Source organism: Cherax quadricarinatus, chromosome 86, assembly GCF_038502225.1.
Source record: "Cherax quadricarinatus isolate ZL_2023a chromosome 86, ASM3850222v1, whole genome shotgun sequence".
Lineage (NCBI taxonomy): Eukaryota > Metazoa > Arthropoda > Malacostraca > Decapoda > Parastacidae > Cherax > Cherax quadricarinatus.
This window is the reverse complement of record NC_091377.1, coordinates 4,771,955-4,791,954: the sequence shown is the minus strand read 5'-3', so window position 1 is coordinate 4,791,954 and position 20,000 is coordinate 4,771,955.

The following is a 20,000-nucleotide window of genomic DNA, read 5'->3' as shown; positions in this document are numbered from 1 at the left end:
GAAGGGTGCTTTACACTACAGTTTTTAAACTGCAACATTAACACCCCTCCTTCAGAGTGCAGGCACTTTACTTCCCATCTCCAGGACTCAAGTCCAGCCTGCCGGTTTCCCTGAACCCCTTCATAAATGTTACTTTGCTCACACTCCAACAGCACGTCAAGTATTAAAAACCATTTGTCTCCATTCACTCCTATCAAACACGCTCACGCATGCCTGCTGGAAGTCCAAGCCCCTCGCACACAAAACCTCCTTTACCCCCTCCCTCTAACCTTTTCTAGGCCGACCCCTACCCCGCCTTCCTTCCACTACAGACTGATACACTCTTGAAGTCATTCTGTTTCGCTCCATTCTCTCTACATGTCCGAACCATCTCAACAACCCTTCCTCAGCCCTCTGGACAACAGTTTTGGTAATCCCGCACCTCCTCCTAACTTCCAAACTACGAATTCTCTGCATTATATTCACACCACACATTGCCCTCAGACATGACATCTCCACTGCCTCCAGCCTTCTCCTCGCTGCAACATTCATCACCCATGCTTCACACCCATATAAGAGCGTTGGTAAAACTATACTCTCATACATTCCCCTCTTTGCCTCCAAGGACAAAGTTCTTTGTCTCCACAGACTCCTAAGTGCACCACTCACCCTTTTCCCCTCATCAATTCTATGATTCACCTCATCTTTCATAGATCCATCCGCTGACACGTCCACTCCTAAATATCTGAATACATTCACCTCCTCCATACCCTCTCCCTCCAATCTGATATCCAATCTTTCATCAACTAATCTTTTTGTTATCCTCATAACCTTACTCTTTCCTGTATTCACTTTTAATTTTCTTCTTTTGCATACCCTACCAAACTCATCCACCAATCTCTGCAACTTCTCTTCAGAATCTCCAAAGAGCACAGTGTCATCAGCAAAGAGCAACTGTGACAACTCCCACTTTATGTGTGATTCTTTATCTTTTAACTCCACGCCTCTTGTCAAGACCCTCGCATTTACTTCTCTTACAACCCCATCTATAAATATATTAAACAACCACGGTGACATCACACATCCTTGTCTAAGGCCTACTTTTACTGGGAAATAATTTCCCTCTTTCCTACATACTCTAACTTGAGCCTCACTATCCTCGTAAAAACTCTTCACTGCTTTCAGTAACCTACCTCCTACACCACACACTTGCAACATCTGCCACATTGCCCCCCTATCCACCCTGTCATACGCCTTTTCCAAATCCATAAATGCCACAAAGACCTCTTTAGCCTTATCTAAATACTGTTCACTTATGTGTTTCACTGTAAACACCTGGTCCACACACCCCCTACCTTTCCTAAAGCCTCCTTATTCATCTGCTATCCTATTCTCCGTCTTACTCTTAATTCTTTCAATAATAACTCTACCATACACTTTACCAGGTACACTCAACAAACTTATCCCCCTATAATTTTTGCACTCTCTTTTGTCTCCTTTGCCTTTATACAAAGGAACTATGCATGCTCTCAGCCAATCCCTAGGTACCTTACCCTCTTCCATACATTTATTAAATAATTGCACCAAGCACTCCAAAGCTATATCCCCACCTGCTTTTAACATTTCTACCTTTATCCCATCAATCCTGGCTGCCTTACCCCCTTTCATGTTACCTACTGCCTCACGAACTTCCCCCACACTCACAACTGGCTCTTCCTCACTCCTACAAGATGTTATTCCTCCTTGCCCTATACACGAAATCACAGCTTCCCTATCTTCATCAACATTTAACAATTCCTCAAAATATTCCCTCCATCTTCCCAATACCTCTAACTCTCCATTTAATAACTCTCCTCTCCTATCTTTAACTGACAAATCCATTTGTTCTCCAGGCCTCCTTAACTTGTTAATCTCACTCCAAATCTTTTTCTTATTTTCAACAAAATTTGTTGATAACATCTCACCCACTCTCTCATTTGCTCTCTTTTTACATTGTTTCACCACTCTCTTAACCTATCTCTTTTTCTCCATATACTCTTCCCTCCTTGCATCACTTCTACTTTGTAAAAACTTCTCACATGCTAACTTTTTCTCCCTTACTACTCTCTTTACATCATCATTCCACCAATCGCTCCTCTTCCCTCCCGCATCCACCTTCCTGTAACCACAAACTTCTGCTGAACACTCCAGCACTACATTTTTAAACATATATATATATATATATAAATATATATATATATATATATATATATATATATATATATATATATATATATATATATATATATATATATATATATGCAAAACAACCACTCTGAAAGAATAGAGAAATTCCAAGCGCGTTCGTGGCTACTCACATAATGTGAGTAGTCACGAAAGCGCTTGGAATTTCTCTATTCTTTCAGAGTGGTTGCTTTGCATATTCTGAAATCACCTGTTTACTGTGATCTTATTGCATATATATATATATATATATATATATATATATATATATATATATATATATATATATATATATATATATATATATATATATATATATATATACATATATATACATATATAAATATATAATATATATATATATATATATATATATATATATATATATATATATATATATATATATATATATATATATATACATATATAAATATATATATATATACATATATAAATATATAATATATATATATACATATATAAATATATATACAGGCCGGACTTGAGTCCTGGAGATGGGAAGTACAGTGCCTGCACTCTGAAGGAGGGGTGTTAATGTTGCAGTTTAAAAACTGTAGTGTAAAGCACCCTTCTGGCAAGACAGTGATGGAGTGAATGATGGTGAAAGTTTTTCTTTTTCGGGCCACCCTGCCTTGGTGGGAATCGGCCGGTGTGATAATAAAAAAAAAAAAAAAAATATATATATATACATATATATATATATATATATATAAATATATATATATATATATATATATATATATATATATATATATATATATATATATATATATATATATATATATAAATATATATATATATATATATATATATATATATATATATATATATATATACATATATAAATATATATAAATATATATATATATATATATATATATATATATATATATATATATATATATATATGTATGTATGTATACTGGAAAATGTTTGATGTTAGTGTGAGGTAATGTTAATCAATATTGACACGTCTGTTCTTCTTATCTTGACGTTGTGAGCTACTGATGCTGTTAACCTTCCTTATACTTCCTCTTACTATCTTAATGAAGCATCTGTAGCTCTCCATCTCTGTGAGTTTGTATTTCCTCTGTAGCAGTGTTTCAGGGCTCCTGTATCACCTCTGAAATGCGTGTCTGTATTTAGTGTAGGCCTGGATTGACTGTTTTTTGTATTTCATGTGTAGGCCTATTTCCGGGTTGTGTTGTTTTTAGGGTTTCTGTGCTGTATAGTTTTTTTTTGTAACAACCAACAGTGACTATGTCACAGTAACAACCAACAGTAACTACGTCACAGTAACAACCAACAGTAACTACGTCACAGTAACAACCAACAGTAACTACGTCACAGTAACAACCAACAGTGACTATGTCACAGTAACAACCAACAGTGACTATGTCACAGTAACATACTTGAACATTCACTTCTGGTCATCTTCAAATATAAACAATTCACGTTTAATCCATAAACCAGTTTTATAAAACTTTTTACTATCTTAATTAGTTGTTTACTGCGCACTTACACGTGTGCTCTTAGGTTTAATGTCCTCACAGTAACAGAACTCTAGCACTTACAGTGTCCTTCGCGTAACTCTGGACGTTTTCTGGGTCTATTTGGTCACTTCGTTGCCAGACGCACTATACTAGTGTATTAAATTTATTTGTAGTTTAATGATGCTTTACTTATATATACAACACTGTGAAAGATCAGTGAAATATATATATATATATATATATATATATATATATATATATATATATATATATATATATATATATATATATATATATATATATATATAAATATATAAATATATATATATATATATATATATATATATATATATATATATATATATATATATATTTATATATATATATATATATATATTTATATATATATATATATATATATATATATATATATATATATATATATATATATATATATTTATATATATATATATATATATATATATATATATATATATATATATATATATATATTATATATTACTACTGGACACCTGGATAGGTATGCATAATCAACCAGCATCACCTGTCTATTTCTTGCATAATCAACCAGCATCACCTGTCTATTTCTTGCATAATCAACCAGCATCACCTGTCTATTTCTTGCATAATCAACCAGCATCACCTGTCTATTTCTTGCATAATCAACCAGCATCACCTGTCTATTTCTTGCATAATCAACCAGCATCACCTGTCTATTTCTTGCATAATCAACCAGCATCACCTATCTATTTCTTGCATAATCAACCAGCATCACCTGTCTATTTCTTGCATAATCAACCAGCATCACCTGTCTATTTCTTCATTGTATCTTACTTGGATAATGGGTGATCATTTCTCTCTCTCTCTCTTTGTTGCTACTGTTGCTGATGTTGCTGCTGTTGCTGATGCTCCTGCTGCCATGGCTGCTGTTGCTGCTGTTGTTGCTGCTGCTGCTTCTGCCATTTTCAGCCATAATAGAGTGAGGCAGCTCACGCCATACGCTGTTAATCCTATGCACACGGTGTGGCAGGCTTTGAAATGGCCAGGGTGTGTGGTAGGAGGCGTTGAACCAGCTGCCCTCCTGCCTGCCTGCTTACCTGCCTGCCTGCTTGCCTGCCTACCTGCCTGCTTGCCTGCCTGCCTGCTTGCCTGCCTGTCTGCTTGCCTGTCTGCTTGCTTGCCTGCCTGCTTGCTTTCCTGCCTGCCTGTTTGCCTGCCTACTTGCTTGCTCCTTGGTATCACCTAATTGCTGCTTACTGGTGTACGCCTCCTGCTACCATCAGATGCTCCCTCATTTGAGAGTATTTCAAGCACAGACGAGCTCTCTCTCTCTCTCTCTCTCTCTCTCTCTCTCCCAGTGAGTGTGGGAGGAGGGGTTGAACCAGCTGCCCTCCTGCCTGCCTGCTTGCCTGCCTGCCTGCTTGCCTGCCTGCCTGCTTGTCTGCCTGTCTGCTTGCCTGCCTGCCTGCTTTCCTGCCTACTTGCTTGCTCCTTGGTATCACCTAATTGCTGCTTACTGGTGTACGCCTCCTGCTACCATCAGATGCTCCCTCATCTGAGAGTATTTCAAGCACAGACGAGCTCTCTCTCTCTCTCTCTCTCTCTCTCTCTCTCTCTCTCTCTCTCTCTCTCTCTCCCGTTTTCCCTCTGTCATACACTTTACTACAGTATCTCTCAAAATTTTTGCTTCTATATTTCTCAAGCCACGAGAGCTCCTCCAGCCTAATTAGCTTGTTCCATTAAGAATATTGTGTCTGGAGGTATGCAGAGTGCACAGTAGTTGCCACTCTGATCGTGCACATTAGCATCTACCACGTGTGCACACTCAGTAGCTGCAACTGTGCGTGGAGACACCTTCGTGCACAGCGTCTGTATTGTATTTTTATATACAGAATGTCGATTTGTGGAATTGTTCTTTTTGATTTTTATCGATTTTTTAAATTGCCAGCTTTTTTTCTTAAGCTGGAAAAGTCAGGAAAGGAAGGAGAAGTTAGACAGGACATGAGGGAGTAGACAGAACTCGTTAGACAGGACATGAGGAACTAGTTAGAAAGGACGTGAGGAATTAAATAGACAGGACGTGAGAAAAGAGTTATACAGGACATGATAAAGCAGTTAGACAGGATGTTAGAAAGGAGTTAGACAGGTCCATCACAATGGAAGTTTAATATTTAGTACACAGGTAAGGCTGAGGTGCACAGTCAACACTTCCTTAACCCTAGAGACGTGCACTTCCACAGAGAGATCTTCACCTCTCATACCCGGGTGAGCTGCACACAGTGAAAACAAACATTACCGTATTTTCTGGCATATAAGACGCACGACAAACGTATCATAACGTTAAATCAGTAATCTTGTTCAAGGGCAAATGGCCCTGATACTTTATGCTAAAGCCTACCCTTGACTCTGACCTTGATCATATAAAGCACAGGGCTGCTTTTTCAACACTTTTTGCCTGAAAAAAGGTGCGCCTTATATGCCCGAAAATACGGTAAAATACAATCGTTCTAGTCAGAATTTATTTATGACATTGTGGAGCTTATAAAACAACAGTCACTGAAGTTCAGTACAATTATTTTCCACCACTCATGAATGTTTCACCAAAGTTCACTGTTAACAAAAGAAAAAAAAATAGATGGATATTGTAACTTTTCCCTCTCACGAAGTTAAATTCTTTGAGACTGTTTTCGTAGGATTTTATTTTATTAAGGATTCAGGCTTTGCCCATCTCTGTGTCGCCTCCACCTTAACTTTCTCTTCTATGTAATTAGGGTACACACTGAACAGCATATACAATGCTGTCTGAGAGAGAGAGAGAGAGAGAGAGAGAGAGAGAGAGAGAGAGAGAGAGAGAGAGACAGAGACAGAGACAGAGAGAGATTTAATTTCAGAGGAGAAGAGAGCGAGACAGAATGGTAAATACACTTAGAGAAATAGGCACAGAATTAGAAAAAGACAGAGAAACAGAGGAGTGTAAAGAAGGAACTAATAAGCAGTAACAAGACTATTACCACTAACAACACTCACCACCATCACTGCTACCAGCATCACCACCATCACTGCTACCAGCATCACCACCATCACTCCTACCAGCATCACCACCATCACTGCTACTAACATCACCACCATCACTGCTACCAGCATCACCACCATCACCACTACCAACATCGCCACCACAAGCCTTCCATCGAGCGAATCAATCACATCTCTTACGAGTTTCTCCAAACACACACACACACACACACACACACACACACACACACACACACACACACACACACACACACACACACACACGACCTAGGCACTTCACAAAGGACTCTCTCGTATTGACCAGCGAGATCCCAAAACTCGATTATCCGAGCACCTCCACTTGTTACTATTCAAATAAACCGGTTGCTCGTATAAAGCGGCAATAACAACAGCAACAATGATATTAATAACAATAATATTAATCATAATAATAATAATAATAATAATAATAATATTGCAAAATGAGACATCAATAAAGTATAGACATCTCCAGAGAATGCTAAGTCAGCTTATTGATCCGTCTCTAGCAGCGCCTGTTTCTGGTTCCGTAAGATTGTCAGAGAAAATATTCTAGTCCTTTAAAATTAATAGACTTCTCAATAAAACTTTGAGATTGCAACTGGATGAATACAGACTACCCAAATAAAAGCTGAAATCTTTAATAACAAAGGTGTCTAGGTGGTAGTAATTACTGTTAATATGTTTGGTGTAATTAGGGAGATAAACTCCTACACTACTCTTGGAGTATAATTAGGGATTTTTATATATCACATTTGTCTTGTATTTATAATCGTATAGTGCTAAGGACACATTTAATAACTGTAATACTCTTAAGTACCATCTGGTACGTTGCTGAGATGGACTCAAGTACAAGAACAATATTTGTATATACTTACCTAACTGTACTCACCCAATTATGGTTACAAGGGTCTGTGTCTGCTCAGCAATACTCGGTATGTCTCAATTAGACTCGACTTAGACTTAGGTTTTGACTGACAACAAGTACTTAAAACAGTCTAACTTCTCAACCATCAAAGGAAACAGCTTGCTTGAACAATGAGACGAGTGACACAGCGTTAAGCAAGGAACTAGAAGGCAAAACACGACCCTAACTGTGGACCTTCAACAGATCCTACACAAAAGGCATAAAGCTCCCTTTTATTGAAACTGAGTTCATCACTTAAAATTTCCCTGACTACGGCAGTGCGTAGATGCCAGAACAATTTTAGCTCTAGAGTTAAACTCGGGACCAGAGATATACAGAGTATCACCAGGACACACAACCTATGGAAAACGTCAAATATCACTAAATCTAAATGATGCTCTGTGAATAGAGTTGCACATAGTTACTAGATCCACGTCTCTGCTCACCAAGAAGACAATCTCTACCAAACACTGAGTCTAAGTAACATGAACTGACAGTATCTCATACCATTTAGACTCTGGTACAAGTCATCTAACAGGTCACTTGTACCAGTGTCTAAATGGCACCTGATATACCTGCAGCCCCGACATCAGTTATGTCAGGTGACTTGTACAAGCTAGCACCTGACACGAGCGTAACAAGCGGGCAGGTGGTTAACAAGTTCTGGCAGCCAATCAAAACTCTCCAACAGCAAGCACAATAAGTCAAATAATATAAACAATACAAATTTCATTTTAGATATTAATATAAACATCAGTAACATAAAATTATATCTAAAGACAATATATACATTATAGTTACTGAGGCCTTTCTCTGAGGTCGCAATATAATTATTATTATTATTATTATTATTATTATTATTATTATTATTATTATTATTATTATTGTTGTTGTTATTGTTATTATTATTATTGTTAATATTATTATTATTATTATTATTATTATTATTATTATTATTATTATTATTATTATTATTATTGTTATTATTATTATTATTATTATTATTATTATTATTATTATTGTTGTTATTATTATTATTATTATTATTATTATTATTATTGTTATTATTATTATTATTATTATTATTATTATTATTATTGTTATTATTATTATTATTATTATTATTATTATTATTATTATTATTATTATTGTTGTTGTTGTTATTATTATTATTATTATTATTATTATTATTATTATTATTATTATTATTATTATTGTTGTTGTTATTATTATTATTATTATTAGTTAAGTTCTTAGACATGACCAGCCGTAAACAAGGATTATTAATAGAGTAGTGGATATTAATGGAGTGAGTCACTAATGGAGTGGTGATCACTCCATTACTCCACATTCACACTGAAAATCTTACTGCCGGAGTGAAAGTGCAGGTGGCTGCCCGTCTTGTGGTGTAATAAACATTCTTTTAGTCAACAAAGTTAAGCCAATAAGGTGCCCCGCTATCAGTGTCTTATACACAGTAACATGTTCGATGATATATGTCTTGTGACGAAGACATTGCTGAAATGTTAGTTTCTCTATACTGGATAAAAGTTACAAATGTAGTGTGTGAGAGAAGGGAAAACGGAGGAAGAAGGAAGGGAGGGAGAAGAGGAAAGGAGGGGGTGAAGGGAGAAGTCTACGTAGAAGAGAGGAGCACACTAAAGGTGAGAGAGCAGGTGTGTCTCCCTGAGAGAGATGTGTTCTCTCTCTCTCTCTCTCTCTCTCTCTCTCTCTCTCTCCAACCCTTCTTAGGGTAATCTCAACTTTCTCTTACTAATCTCCTCTTCTTCCCTCACTTCCTTAATTCATTCTTGTATTTTCTCCTGTGTCTTAATCTAGTTTTTCCCTACCAACAATATATACCTTCTCTCACTCTCTCTCTCTCTCTCTCTCTCTCTCTCTCTCTCTCTCTCTCTCTCTCTCTCTCTCTCTCTCTCTCTCTCTCTCTCTCTCTCTCTCTCTCTCTCTCTCTCTCTCTCTCTCTCTCTCTCATCTATCTATCTATCTATCTATCTATCTATCTTTATTTCTCTTTTATTAATATCCTTATATATTTTTCTTACAACCTCTGTATCTACTCTCTCTCTTTCATAATAGTTTTATGAAAGCTTCAGTTTACAGCCCAGGAGCTGTTATCTAACCTCAATACATTTCAAACATCAAATTTATATACAGTGAACCACCATTCTTATGTAAGGTATACCACCATTCGCTATACCTTACATAGGTCTGGGATTTGAAAGGACCCGAGGTTGGATAAAAGCTCCTGGGCCAAAAATTGAATTATTTAAAACAAAAAGTGTGAAAGAATAGATACGGAGAAGAAAGTGCATAAGAAAATTAGTGAAAGGGAAATAGAGATAAACACAGATAAAGGGAGAGAGAGGGTGGATAATTGGTATGGAAAGACTAGATTAAGAGACAAGAGAGAATACAAGAAGGAATTAAGGAAGTGGGGAAGAAGAAGAAGAGATTAGTGAGAGAAAGTTAAAATTACCATAAGAAGGGTTGGATAACAACGTATATTGAAGAGAGAGAGAGAGAGAGAGAGAGAGAGAGAGAGAGAGACAAGACGCGTTCCAGCAGATGAATACTGTGTACGAGGTAGGATAATAGAGGAAAGAATATAAAAGGAATAGCATTAAAAATTAAAGAACTAAGAGAGAGACAGATGTTAGTGTAATTATAGAAAGCTGACGAAGCCATATACAAGGAATAAACTATAATTCTTCCCTTTGGCATCTATAATAGCGCTAAACTCCCATACCAAATATTTCCCCATTAAAAATAAATCCCATTCTTGATGTATATATATATATATATATATATATATATATATATATATATACATATATATATATATATATATATATATACATATATATATATATATATATATATATATATATATATATATATATATATATATATATATATATATATATATATATATATATATATATATATATATATATATATTATTATTATTATTATCATTATCACACTGGCCGATTCCCACCAAGGCAGGGTGACCCGAAAAAGAAAAACTTTCACCATCATTCACTCCACTACTGTGATTTGCATGTGGCTTCAGACCCATTGCACAAATGCATTAATTTTTTGCAAACAAAAATTGTGTGTTTTTGTGATTTTATTTAGTTCTGTAATTAAAAATTTCTTATCTAGGGGTTCGAAAACCATTAGCATCTGTTAGCAAAATGGTTTTAAAAAACCAGGTTGACGAGTTGTTAGGGAAGGTTCCGGTGGCTCCTGAATCATTGTCAAGACGTAAACTCTTCCAGGAACGGTAGTGTGACCACACGTTGTAAAATAATAATATATTGTATAATAATATTTTAAAAGGACCCCTATAGAAATAAGTCACTTTGACCATATTTTTTCGGGGGTTATCCCAGGTTCTGTACATATATGCTGCTATGTATGATAATCTATGTAACTGCATTTGTGTATATCCGGATAAACTTACACGTTCAAATAGTCCATGTGAATCCCTCGTTCGTACAACCTTCGTGCCCCTCACGTTCGTGTAGTATTTGTTACCCAACACGATTATTTAATGTGGAAGAAATCTCAACACCAAGATTGTCGAAATATACACACACAAAAAAAAAGGGAAAACCTAAACAGGAACAACCTGGGTTTATTTCACTGTGATATTTTTTTACATATTAACACCCATATTCGAGTATATAAAAATAGCTGAAGGTCCTGTAAGATTATCATTCTCTTGCAATTTTCTCCCAGAGAAAAGCCCCCAGACTCCAAAAATAGCGTACCAAGCCAGGATCTTCATCCTAATAGAACGCTATATCACCTCAAGTCTTTGCAGTAAAATGCTCTTCCAGTCAAGGCTTCCCATCGTACTGAGGGAGGCTCAGCCGTGACCCCTTCCTCCGCTACCTCAAATTCTATTACCAGCGAAGCTCCAGACTCCTGCATTATTCTCCGACTATTATATAAAATGTTAGTTGAATCTCTTGACTGGTTGGTCGTGTCAGGTTTAAAGTCTGTCGTCTACACGAGAGTCATGTCACTTGTACACCACCAGTCAAGAATACTTATAAGAACCCAGGAACTAAAAGGCCTGTTGTCTGGGGCAAAAAGGTGAGCAAGAAGCAGAACAAACACAGGTGAATGACTTTGAATTATATTTTCCTTCATCAAGACCGATTATAAGTATTTACAAGTATGTACAATATATGCAGTTGGAAATACATGTGTACAACACGGCGGTAAATCAAGAGGCAAAGGCACAGCCTGGAGACAGGATGGACAACCGTGTTCAACCAGCAGCTGGGTGAAAATGACAAGGGTGAGAATGTGAGTGGTATCCACGGCACCTTCACAATTGCCAGAATTTAATATGATTTCTGAACCTAGGAACTGATCTGACGATGGGATCCCGATCGTCCGACCCTTAGTTACCTGGTTCGCCAGTTGCTGAGGCAGCCTATATGAGTGTGTTAACATGCTCCGAATAAAGGTTACATGTTTTGGAATACAACTTCACACAAAACTAAATGAATGGAACAAAACGGTTCATAAAAACGTCATGAATATTCGTGGGTCGACATTAGTACTTCTGTTGCTTCTCCAGTAAGAAGTTAGTGCCATACTCTCACTAACTGGAAATTATATATATATATATATATATATATATATATATATATATATATATATATATATATATATATATATATATATATATATATATATATATATATATATATATATATATATAAAACAGCAGTTTCTACACTTCAATTATATACATTATCTTCAGATGAGCATCAAAGTAATCGAGCCCAAATGTTTCGCATATGAAAGTAATTCCTATGCACTTAAACCATAAAAGATTTAAAATAATCCATTACAGTTACTTTTGACAAATTATAGCCATGCATAATGCCTTACGTAATATACAGTATATATTTACATTTAAATTGTCTCCATATGACTAATAAAATTTAACATATATATATATATATATATATATATATATATATATATATATATATATATATATATATATATATATATATATATATATATATATATATCACTAACTGCTTGTGTTGCCTCGAGGTTCATATATCACAGGTCGAGTCTTAAAGAAATCTTCACCAGGCGGGACCTGACACCTCAGACTTTTAGCTGTGTCACTAAGACTTACTCCCACGATCATGTGCCAGACTTTGGTTGGTCTGGGGTTGGGAGTGAGTTCTGTCGCTTGTGGTGCTCCCTCGAGGTTGTGGTGCTCCCTCGAGGTTGTGGTGCTCTCTCGAGGTTGTGGTGCTCTCTCGAGGTTGTGGTGCTCTCTCGAGGTTGTGGCGCTCTTTCGAGGTTGTGGCGCTCTCTCGAGGTTGTGGCGCTCTCTCGAGGTAGTGGTTCTCTCTCGAGTTTGATGTGCTCTCTCGAGGTTGTGGTGCTCTCTCGAGGTTGTGGTGCTCTCTCGAGGTTGTGGCGCTCTCTCGAGGTAGTGGTTCTCTCTCGAGGTTGATGTACTCTCTCGACGTTGTGGTGCTCTCTCGGGGTTGTGGTTCTCTCTCGAGGTAGTGGTTCTCTCTCGAGGATGATGTACTCTCTCGACGTTGTGGTGCTCTCTCGAGGTTGTGGCGCTCTCTCGAGGTAGTGGTTCTCTCTCGAGGATGATGTACTCTCTCGACGTTGTGGTGCTCTCTCGGGGTTGTGGTTCTCTCTCGAGGTTGTGGTGCTCTCTCGAGGTTGTGGCGCTCTCTCGAGGTAGTGGTTCTCTCTCGAGGTTGATGTACTCTCTCGAGGTTGTGGTGCTCTCTCGAGGTTGTGGTGGTCTCTCGAGGTTGTGGTGGTCTCTCGAGGTTGTGGTGCTCTCTCGAGGTTGTGGCGCTCTCTCGAGGTAGTGGTTCTCTCTCGAGGTTGATGTACTCTCTCGAGGTTGTGGTGCTCTCTCGAGGTTGTGGTGGTCTCTCGAGGTTGTGGTGCTCTCTCGAGGTTGAGGTGCTCTATCGAGGTTGTGGCGCTCTCTCGAGGTAGTGGTTCTCTCTCGAGGTTGATGTACTCTCTCGAGGTTGTGGTGCTCTCTCGAGGTTGTGGTGCTCTCTCGAGGTTGTGGTGCTCTCTCGAGGTTGTAGTGCTCTCTCGAGGTTGTGGTGCTCCCTCGAGGTTGTGGTGCTCCCTCGAGGTTGTGGTGCTCCCTCGAGGTTGTGGTGCTCCCTCGAGGTTGTGGTGCTCCCTCGAGGTTGTGGTGCTCCCTCGAGGTTGTGGTGCTCCCTCGAGGTTGTGGTGCTCCCTCGAGGTTGTGGTTGTTAACCTATGTTTTTCCTTCTCTGTTTTCAGTTCTGACTTTCTTGACCTGAAGATATTGAATAAAAGGCTATTTCAGGTATTCAGGAAAGATTATTATTATTATTATTATTATTATTATTATTATTATTATTATTATTATTATTATTATTTTTATTATTATCACCATCATCAATATTATTATTGTTGCCATTATTATTATTATTATTATTATTATTATTATTATTATTATTATTATTATTATTATTATTATTATTATTATTATATCTAGTTTCAAGTCACTAAACCCGTAAGGGTAAAACATTTGGAAAATGTGAGTCTGATTCAATTCAAGAGCAAAACAACCCCACTTTCTTGGATCAAGATCCTCCCTACCAGCATTAAGGAACCTTTCCTGAGGAGCCTCCAGGACAGGGCCCCCGGGACGCAGCTTAGGAGCTAGGAGTCTCCAGGACAGGGCCTCCGAGACACAGCTTAGGGGCCTCCAGGACAGGACCTCCGGGACGCAGCTTAGGAGCCTCCATGACAGATCCTCCGAGACACAGCTTAGGAGCCTCCAGGACAGGACCTCCGAGACACAGCTTAGGAGCCTCCAGGACAGGACCTCCGGGGCGCAGCTTAGGAGCTAGGAGCCTCCAGGACAGGGCCTCCGAGACACAGCTTAAGAGCCTTCAGGACAGGGCCTCCGGGACACAGCTTAAGAGCCTCCAGGACAGGACCTCCGGGACGCAGCTTAACACGTCAAAGTCCTCGCCACTATAATGGGATGAGAGAAGTTATTTCATTTCCCGTCAGGAAAATGAAAAGAGGCTGACGAGATTACGAAACCTTCGGTAATGTTTCTAATATGCAATCCTCCGAGAACGATGACTGGAAGCCTTTCATCTCAGTCGCAAAGGTTTCACTTCGTTCTAGGCTTCAAGTACTCTCTCTCTCTCTCTCTCGACACGGAGAACGTGGCAGTACAGATAGCGAAGAACTTCTGGAAGTACAGATAGCGAAGGACTTCTCGCAGTGCGGATAGCGAAGGACTTCTGAAAGTAGAGATAACGAAGGACTTCTGGTAGTACAGATACAAATATCAAAGAACTTCTGGTACCATAGATATCAAAGGACTTCTGGCAGCACAGATATCAAAGGACTTCTGGCAGCACAGATATCAAAGGACTTCTGGTACCACAGATATCAAAGGACTTCTAGCAGCACAGATGTCAAAGGACTTCTGGTAGCCAGATATCAAAGGACTTCTGGCAGCCAGATATCAAAGGACTTCTGGTAGCCAGATATCAAAGGACTTCTGGTAGCCAGATATCAAAGGACTTCTGGTAGACAGATATCAAAGGACTTCTGGTAGCCAGATATCAAAGGACTTCTGGCAGCACAGATATCAAAGGACTTCAGGTAGCCAGATATCAAAGGACTTCTGGTAGTCAGATATCAAAGGACTTCTGGTAGCCAGATATCAAAGGACTTCTGGTAGACAGATATCAAAGGACTTCTGGTAGCCAGATATCAAAGGACTTCTGGCAGCACAGATATCAAAGGACTTCTGGTAGCCAGATATCAAAGGACTTCTGGTAGCCAGATATCAAAGGACTTCTGGTAGCCAGATATCAAAGGACTTCTGGCAGCACAGATATCAAAGGACTTCTGGTAGCCAGATATCAAAGGACTTCTGGTAGCCAGATATCAAAGGACTTCTGGTAGCCAGATATCAAAGGACTTCTGGTAGCCAGATATCAAAGGACTTCTGGTAGCCAGATATCAAAGGACTTCTGGTAGCCAGATATCAAAGGACTTCTGGTAGCCAGATATCAAAGGACTTCTGGTAGCCAGATATCAAAGGACTTCTGGCAGCCAGATATCAAAGGACTTCTGGTAGCCAGATATCAAAGGACTTCTGGTAGCCAGATATCAAAGGACTTCTGGTAGCCAGATATCAAAGGACTTCTGGTAGCCAGATATCAAAGGACTTCTGGCAGCCAGATATCAAAGGACTTCTGGTAGCCAGATATCAAAGGACTTCTGGTAGCCAGATATCAAAGGACTTCTGGTAGCCAGATATCAAAGGACTTCTGGTAGCCAGATATCAAAGGACTTCTGGTAGCCAGATATCAAAGGACTTCTGGTAGCCAGATATCAAAGGACTTCTGGTAGCCAGATATCAAAGGACTTCTGGTAGCCAGATATCAAAGGACTTCTGGTAGCCAGATATCAAAGGACTTCTGGTAGCCAGATATCAAAGGACTTCTGGTAGCCAGATATCAAAGGACTTCTGGAAGTACAGATATCAAAGGACTTCTGGTAGCCAGATATCAAAGGACTTCTGGTAGCCAGATATCAAAGGACTTCTGGTAGCCAGATATCAAAGGACTTCTGGTAGCCAGATATCAAAGGACTTCTGGTAGCCAGATATCAAAGGACTTCTGGTAGCCAGATATCAAAGGACTTCTGGAAGTACATGGTTGAGACCCATACATTTCCATCTAGTTTAAATATTATTGTATATTGTCTAGATACGTGAACGTGGACGGATACTTAAAAACTTCTGGAAAGAACACACACACGGGCTTAGTTTCACTTTACAGGTTTATAAGTGTCATGAGAACATTGAAGTAGGTAAGTATACTTGAAATACTTCTGTGTTTCAATATAATTATATTGAACATACACAAATATACACAATTTTACACATATATCTGTATGCAAAACAACCACTCTGAAAGAATAGAGAAATTCCAAGCGTTTTCGTGAGTAGTCACGAAAGCGCTTGGAATTTCTCTATTCTTTCCGAGTGGTTGTTTTGCATATTTTGAAATCACCTGTTTACTGTGATCTTATTGCATATATCTGTATAAATAACTTAAGTGTAAAGAGAAATTTTCACTGCTCAATAATTATAATAATAATAATAATAATAATAATAATAATAATAATAATAATAATAATAATAATAATAATAATAATAATAATAATAACAATAGTAATAACCCACTCTCCTGTGTTTCTGACTCCATGTGAGTTATTACCGAGTATATACCTGTATATACAGGTATATACATATGTACATTTATACAAATATTTGCATATTTCCAGAGAGAATTTGTTACCACCAGAAAAAATACAGAAACGAGTCACACAGATGAGACATTTCGAAATCTAAATGAAGCTCTTTGAGTTAGACTTTAGACGTCATGTCTGTGATGGTTTTAGACATGCTTGTCGAGCCTCGTCATGTTTGTTGAAGGCTGGAGAGAGGACGGTCGAATGAGCATCTCAGATGTCCTGCTGATTGATATCAAAGATATTAATAATCTGAGTCGAGGAAGAGGCTTCACCGAGACCTGGTGTGGCTTTCTGTGAGCCGGACCTGGTGTGGCTTTCTGTGAGCCGGACCTGGTGTGGCTTTCTGTGAGCCGGACCTGGTGTGGCTTTCTGTGAGCCGGACCTGGTGTGGCTTTCTGTGAGCCGGACCTGGTGTGGCTTTCTGTGAGCCGGACGCTAGTGTGGCTTTCTGTGAGTCGGACATGGTGTAGCTTTCTGTGACTCGGACCTGGCGTGGCTTTCTGTGAGCCGGACTTGGTGTGGCTTTCTGTGAGCCGGACCTGGTGTGGCTTTCTGTGAGCCGGACCTGGTGTGGCTTTCTGTGAGCCGGACCTGGTGTGGCTTTCTGTGAGCCGGACCTGGTGTGGCTTTCTGTGAGCCGGACCTGGTGTGGCTTTCTGTGAGCCGGATCTGGTGTGGCTTTCTGTGAGCCGGACCTGGTGTGGCTTTCTGTGAGCCGGACCTGGTGTGGCTTTCTGTGAGCCGGACCTGGTGTGGCTTTCTGTGAGCCGGACCTGGTGTGGCTTTCTGTGAGCCGGATCTGGTGTGGCTTTCTGTGAGCCGGACCTGGTGTGGCTTTCTGTGAGCCGGACCTGGTGTGGCTTTCTGTGAGCCGGACCTGGTGTGGCTTTCTGTGAGCCGGACCTGGTGTGGCTTTCTGTGAGCCGGACCTGGTGTGGCTTTCTGTGAGCCGGACCTGGTGTGGCTTTCTGTGAGCCGGACCTGGTGTGGCTTTCTGTGAGCCGGACCTGGTGTGGCTTTCTGTGAGCCGGACCTGGTGTGGCTTTCTGTGAGCCGGACCTGGTGTGGCTTTCTGTGAGCCGGACCTGGTGTGGCTTTCTGTGAGCCGGACCTGGTGTGGCTTTCTGTGAGCCGGACGCTAGTATGGCTTTCTGTGAGCCGGACGCTAGTGTGGCTTTCTGTGAGCCGGGCCTGGTGTGGCTTTCTGTGAGCCGGACTTGGTGTGGCTTTCTGTGAGCCGGACGCTAGTGTGGCTTTCTGTGAGCCGGACGCTAGTGTGACTTTCTGTGAGCCGGACCTGGTGTGGCTTTCTGTGAGCCGGACCTGGTGTGGCTTTCTGTGAGCCGGACCTGGTGTGGCTTTCTGTGAGCCGGACCTGGTGTGGCTTTCTGTGAGCCGGACCTGGTGTGGCTTTCTGTGAGCCGGACGCTAGTGTGGCTTTCTGTGAGTCGGACATGGTGTAGCTTTCTGTAACTCGGACCTGGTGTGGCTTTCTGTGAGCCGGACCTGGTGTGGCTTTCTGTGAGCCGGACGCTAGTGTGGCTTTCTGTGAGTCGGACATGGTGTAGCTTTCTGTGACTCGGACCTGGTGTGGCTTTCTGTGAGCCGGACCTGGTGTGACTTTCTGTGAGCATGACTCTGGTGTGGCTGTCTGTGAGCCGGACCCTAGTATGGCAGTAACAGTCTGGTTGATCAGACCCTGATCCATCACGAGGCCTGGTCTCAGGCCCAGCCGCGGGGGCGTTGACACCCGAAAACCTCTCCAGGTATACTCCAGGTATACTCTAGGTGTACTCCAGGTATACTCCAGGTATACTCCAGGTATACTCCAGGTATACTCCAGGTATACTCCAGGTATACTCCAGGTATACTCCAGGTATGCATTTCTGTAAATCGGATCATCCTGTGTCTTTCTGTGAGTCAAGTCGTGAGCTGAACACAGATTGTTTCACTATGAACAATTGACAATTAACCAAGAATATCATAATTGGAACAATTGTTCACTAAGTGTTAATGGATGGGACAATCATTGTTTGTGACTTGATAATGGTTCAAGGCAGTTCCAGTTCCTCGGATCAAGAACCTGTGTCACGGCACCACTCTCGTCTCTCCCCTTGTTATTTAGGCACAAACAACCGAGCTCTAATTTAACTATGGCAGGTTGCCATTATGGAATTTTTCCACGATGGTAGGTTGCCAGGATGACAGGGAGCCAGGATGGCAGGTTGCCAGGATGTCAGGCTGCCACAATGGCAAGTTTCCACGATGGTAGGTTGCCAAGATGGCAGGAACTACAATGGCAGGTTGCCAAGCTGGCAGGCTGCCACAATGGCAGGTTGCAACAATAGCAAGTTTCCAAGATGGTAGGTCGCCAAGATGGCAGGGAACCACGATGGCAGGTTGCCACGATCCAGCTTGCCAAGATGGCAGGGAGCCACAATGGCAAGTTGCCATAATGGCAGACTTGCAATATCATCTGTGAATCCCCTAAAGTTTACATACATCAAAAAATCTTTGAATGGATTACCTCATAGACTCGTAAATTGTGCAATATTGCAAGGCTGCATTGTGTAAATGTATCGTGTACCGTGAACGTGCACTGTGAATGTACATTGTGAACGTGTGCTGCATACCCTTGTTGGTAATCTACCTCGCGACATTCAGATTGTTGATTCAGCGCAACGTTGCAAAAAGATTCCTCTGGCGACACGACCAAGTGCGTGTATTCTTGCAAGGGCAAGTCTGCCTGCAGGAGTGGTGCTGTTTGTAGGTCTCTTAACAAGACGGAGGACGGAGCCTACACTATCCCTTGCGTTGGAAGACGCAAGGAGTAGTGTAATAATAATAATAATAATAATAATAATAATAATAATAATAATAATAATAATAATAATAATAATAATAATAATAATAATAATAATAATAATAATAAAAAC